This window comes from Lactuca serriola, chromosome 3, assembly GCF_051521515.1.
Source record: "Lactuca serriola cultivar US96UC23 chromosome 3, Lser_US96UC23_V15, whole genome shotgun sequence".
NCBI classification, from domain to species: domain Eukaryota; kingdom Viridiplantae; phylum Streptophyta; class Magnoliopsida; order Asterales; family Asteraceae; genus Lactuca; species Lactuca serriola.
The window spans coordinates 71945113-71951122 of NC_136410.1; the positions used below are offsets into that span (position 1 = coordinate 71945113).

The following is a 6010-nucleotide window of genomic DNA, read 5'->3' on the forward strand; positions in this document are numbered from 1 at the left end:
CTTCTTTGTTCTTCCATTGCAGCGCAGTAGCATCATGTCTTTTTTCTGAAGCTTCCATGAATTTCATGAACATGGTCTAATTTTGTTTTCTTCTCAATTGGTGGTTGCTCTCTTTGGTAGAAGCCCCGGCTAGTTTGCCTAAATTTCTCTTCTTTTTGCTTCTTGTATTCTTCATAAGGCAGCCACTCCTTCTTTGGTTTTCTCCAATCTTCTTCATACTTGTCCCCACTTGAGTAGCATACTTGAGCTTTCTTGTTCCCATATTCATCCATATTTCAATCTTTTGTCAAGTGTGGGCCACTACATCTCTCGCAACCAACTCGAATTGCATGAATTGATTGGTCCAATTGAGTCAATCTCCTATCCATAGTGTTAAGCATTGCCATCACAACAGCCATCTCTTCAGTTTGTGTACCTCCACCGCCTTTTATTCCATCACGCCCTGGGTTGTGATACTCACAAGAGTGCCTTGAAAACTCTTCAATCAGCTCCTTGGCCTAATTTGAGTTCTTCTTCATTAGTGGTCCTTGCGAATCAAGGAGTTATCTAGTCATGACATTCACCCCATCATAGAATATCGACATCTCCTGCTGAATATTGAGGTCATGTTGAGGTCAATTCCTTAACAACCCCTTGTAATGTTCCCAGGCCTCGTATAATGACTCCCCCAGATTTTGCTCAAAATTGGCAATTGCCTTCTTGAGTTTAGAGATTTTGGAGGGTGGATAAAACTGATCTAGGAATCTCTCACGCAACTAGGCCCATGTGGTGATCGTACCAGGTGGGAGTGCCTTTAACCAGTCTTTTGCTGCTCCCTTGAAAGTGACTGGTAGCATCCTTAGCAAAGCTGTCTCCCTTGGGATATTGAAAGTATTAAAATAATCCACAATATCGTTCACCTCGTCTAAGTGTTTGAAATCATCCTCGTGATCTTTCCTGTAAAATGGGATATCCTTAAGTGCAGTAAGGATATGTCCCTTCAACTCGAACGTGGCATTGCCAGGAATCGTAGGATGTACTAAACCCGACCCCACATCATCTCGAATGTGCTTCTTGTAGTCCCCCATGGCTATCTCATCAATGTTTTCCATCTCGTTCTCTAGCTCGTTCTCGGGCTCACTAGTATGTAATTCAAATTCAGGCTCAGTATCGTACTCGGACTCGGCTTGGACGGGTATTTGATCTAAGTGTTCAAGCTTGATCTTGTTCTTTGAAGATGAACTTGACTCCTCCGTTTTCTTCCCTGAATTAATTGAAAAGGATGATTTTAGTTCTTGTAAGGGTGTCTTCTTTGGTGTTTGATCTTCTTTCATGCTCTTATCCTTCTTTTTGTGAAGTGTAGACTCAGGATCTTCAAGTGGTGGTACCAAAGGTGTATTAGAACCTCTGGTCATGAACTCCTAAAATGAGACAAAGAAAATAAAACATAAAACTGAATAAGAAAAACGAATTGAAATAAACAAAACTAAGGATTGCAGTTCTCATGTCGTGAATCTGAAATATTCACGTCGTGAGTCCTGGATGTACAGAAAAAATTAAAAATAAAAATAAACAGAAAAATAACTTTTTGCAGGTTTTAACCTACAAAAAGGATCGATTAATTTAAAGCAAACAAAAAAATAAACTAAGCCGTTCCCCGGCAACGACGCCAAAAACTTGATGTGCACGGAAGTACCCACTAATTTTAATATTTATAACCTAACAAACTTAGACTAACTATGCACTTGTAGGCAGTGTACCTAGTCAGATTACAGTATAACTTAGGTAATTCGAGTGTTGGTCACAAGGAATAGTGTTATTAATTAATCTATTCACTACTAAATTAATCTAACTATTAATAAGCTAAAAGGGGTTTTTATCTAATTTTGCAAGTTTAGATGAACTTAATTCTTTAACAAAAACTCAATCAATAAACAAAACACTTCTGTTAGTTCAAATCCGCTTTCACTCAATGGTTATACATTAGCTAGGACTATTACTGTTGGTTACCAATTTAAGAAGTATTAGCAATTTAGTTCTAAATCTACTAATTATTAATCAATTCATGTAAATCTATGTATGGTCACACAATAGTTAACACAGAATCAATTATTAAATAAGATTGGAGCCATGAAATATTGATTAATCAAAACACAATTACAGTCATAATATGAGTTCGCTAACACAACTTAATTCAATGATTCAATTACTTATCTAAGATTGGTTTGATCTTAGCTCTAATAAACTCGTGTTCACTATATTATTAGGTATTCAGATTCATGCAAATTTGTGTTCACTAACTACACAGAACAAGAATTTAAACCAATCAAATAATTAATTAAAGCATGCTAGGTAAAATCAATCAACACAAGCGTATCACCAACAAGTAAAGTCAAATCTAATGCATTAAAACCATGAGTTCCAGCTTCATCTAGCTAACAAAAGCAGCTAGATTTAGCTGGAAATCCTAACAGCTAAAAAAACAAAAACTATAATCAAAGACATGTTTAAGTGTGCCAATTTATAAACCAAATTATGAACTTCTTCTTCATTGGTGTTAAAACCAGCTTCCAGATCTTCTTTTCTTCTAAATTTTGTCTCCAGGAACCCTTCTAAGCCAGCCAAAAGTCTCCCTAATCGTAATGGGCAAAGATATTTATATTCTCTTCAAATTCACTGTTCACGTCGTGAGAATTTAAAACTCACATCGTGAACTCGAGGTAATCGTGATCGGCAAGGATTCCTTCACCCGAATGCTTATCTTCTAACTCTTTCTACTCACGTCGTGAACCATCACCTGTTCATGTCGTGAGTACGTCTTTTTTGGGTGTTTCTCTTGTATTTCAAGCCTTCAACCTCCAAAGTTCCATTCGTTAACGCTTTTAGTCCCTTTTCTTCAAAATGTATTCTTTTTGGCTGCAAAATATAATTTAACCTTATAAGTACCATTATTGTATGCAAATGACCAAAATATATATAAAAATGTACTTAAATAATCTCTAAAAATATGTATAAATATGACAATATCAATAACTCAGATCAGTGTGAAGAGAGTGATGAAGATCTCACCGATGAGCTTGTTGCCAGCGCTGTACTTATCATCAAACACTACAAAGAAATCAGAGCAAACGGGGTTAAAAGAGCTTAGTTCAAGGGAAACAATTCAGAAAGAAGATCTACTTCTAAGAAGAGAAACTCAGGTAATTATTTTAATTTTGGTAGCCCTGAGCATTTTTCCTGGGATTGCAAGGAGACGAAAGAAGCCTAGAGCCCTAAGAACTATGGAGTCTTGTACAAAAAGCTAGTGGCTCATATAAAGAAGGAAAACATCTCTCTGCCAAAAGCTTTCATTGCTAAAAAGAGGATCATGAAGAATGGGTGGATGAAGAGGAGACATCTAAAGATGAGGGGTTGAATGTTAAGGGTCTCATGGCACTTGTCAATGATTCCTTTGATGGCATTCGTGACACTTTTGGCTCACATGGTGGTAAAGGTGTTGGAATAGTGTCTAAGGCTGTAACTATATCCGGTTGTGCATGGTCCTTTTGGGTTGTCTTCACCATAGCAACTTGATAGGATGATTTATTAAGAGAGAATAAATATTATTAATATATTATGGGAATAATATAATGAATAATATTGTTATTTGATTAATATACGTCATAGAATTAATTAGAATTAATTTGGTGACTTAAAGAGATTAATTAAATAAAGGGGTATAAACTGTCAATTGTTTGATAGTTAAGCTTTAGACTGTAAATCCATTTGGATATACTATGGACGAATTCTAAGAGGATTAGGATAGCTAAAATCGTCCATTAGAGTTATCTAGGAATGGATTTGGATAGCCTTAAGAGAAGATTATCCAATTAGGGTTTAGGTTGTAACCCTTAAGGAGTCTACAAGTATAAATAGACCCCATGGCATAGGGAATTCGATACCTCTGATTAAGTAAGAGAACTCTGGTCGAAATTCCTCCCCTCTCCTCTCTCCCAAATCATCCTCCTTGCTTTGGTGTTTGTAAGCCATTAGAGGAGTGACATTTGTGACTCTAGAAGCTCCAAGACCTCAAGATCAACAAGGAACTCAAAGGTATGATTCTAGATCTGTTTCAATGTTGTTATTTAACCTAATTAGTAATTAGAAGTCTTGGATTCAAAGCATGTTTATTAGAAAGCCTAGATCCAAGCATTAGGGTTTTGCATGCGCACATAGGAAAGTTCTTATGGCTAAAACCCATCAGTGGTATCAGAGCATAGCTTGGTTTTCTGTAAATTGTTGCTTGATTAACTGAAACAAACCTGCAAAATTCGATTTTTTGGTTTCTGAGTCATGGACTCGGCGAGTCTCAAAGTGGACTCGGCGAGTAGGCCTGACTCGGCGAGTCCCTTTGTGCACTCGGCGAGTCCAGGCGTCAGGAATGGCCAGATTCGGGATTTCTTTGTGTTTATCTTATCTTAACTTACCATAAACTAATTAGATCAATATTAATTCGTTTTTCTGATAAACATAACTATTATCTTGATCTAGTTAAAGGTAATTATCAACTAATTAAATATTTAATTTCCTTATATGATAATTAATTGATTATTTTGATTATTTTGGTAATTATCTTAAAAAGAAATCTTGAATAAATCAAATATAGATAATTAGGATATTAATTGTTAATTGGAATTATTTGTTATTTGATCCTCCATGTTTTAAATGTTTAAAACCTACCCTCATGTTTTGAAATTTACTTTTGTGATTAAAAGCTTTAATTTAGACAACTTAAATTTCAAGCCCTAGATTTTAAAAGTTTTAAAATACAACCCTATACTAATATGATATTACTAGAATAATATATATATGTATAACTAAATGCTAGTCTTACCGTTAGTAGGCCTCATTCACGAAGCCGATCTATAAGGTGGGTATAAGGTTGCGGCCTATAAAATGGCGCTTAATGGGTGTACACTCACACCCACCGCTTGCTTGATTGGTGGAGGGTCGTTAGCCGAACGGGTAGGATAGGGCAACCTCATCCTCTCATTAAAAGTATAATAAGAAATACAAAGTAACTACACATATTTTAAAATTTCCCAATCCTAGTTACTTTAGGAAAAGTGAATTGATGCAATCCCATGAAATTACACTTTGCACCTTGCTAAGATGTTGGTGGAGCGTGTGTGGTTTACCGGCACACTAATTGGTTCTAAGCGAAGGTGGCAAAGGGTGATTCGTTGTTTATCATAGTTCAATGGAGCGTGTGTGGTTTACCGGCACATCGAATAGGTGATTGTTACAATGAAGGCGCCATGTGAATTTGCATGGTAATTCACACCCGCTTTGTGATCCTCGGCATCCCAGTCACAAACAAGAGGGGCATATCGAGATTTAAACATGCCATTGAATAGTTTCAATGAATCTCGTCCGAACCTAGGAATTCTCAAAAACACTTAGGACTAATAGTTTAAGTTTCGTAATGGAGAATTAGTGAATCGTCATTCACTTACCTTCAATTTATTTGCATGTTAGATTACGGCATCCCTTTTCTAGTATGTAAATGTTATTGTTGGATCCTAGCCCTAATTTTCTTATTGGGTGATAATTAGGGATTCTTATTCTAATCTATCTTTGTCCTTTTCTAATTGTAGATGTCAAACGCAAACAACGCTGCTGCTAGTTCTTTCACGTTGATGAGCCTTTGCCAAAAGGTCACCTTCGATGGAACGAACTTTAGCAAATGGATAAGATACATTCGCACCATTGCTCGCTATGAGGACAAAGAGTATGTCCTTGATGAGAAGCTCGAGAATATCAATACCGAAATCGCTACTCCAGCCGAAATCACCGCCTTTGAAACTCATGAGCGAGATGCAACGAAGGTACATTGCATCATGATCGCCACCATGAACTCCGAATTCCAAAAGTCCTACGAGGACATGTACCCGTACGAGATGCATCAAGACCTATTGGAGAGGTACCACCAAAACGCGAGACAAGAGAGGTACGAGATTTTCACTAACATGATTTCCGCAAAGATGGGTCA

General features: G+C 36.7%; 1 non-coding gene across 1 annotated transcript; it reads left to right on the forward strand.

Moving 5' to 3' along the window:
* Positions 1 to 600: 600 nt before the first annotated feature.
* Positions 601 to 707, forward strand: LOC145096686 (small nucleolar RNA R71). Its single transcript, XR_013704056.1, has one exon. It is a non-coding gene; the product is annotated as a small nucleolar RNA R71 (small nucleolar RNA).
* Positions 708 to 6010: the final 5303 nt, after the last annotated feature.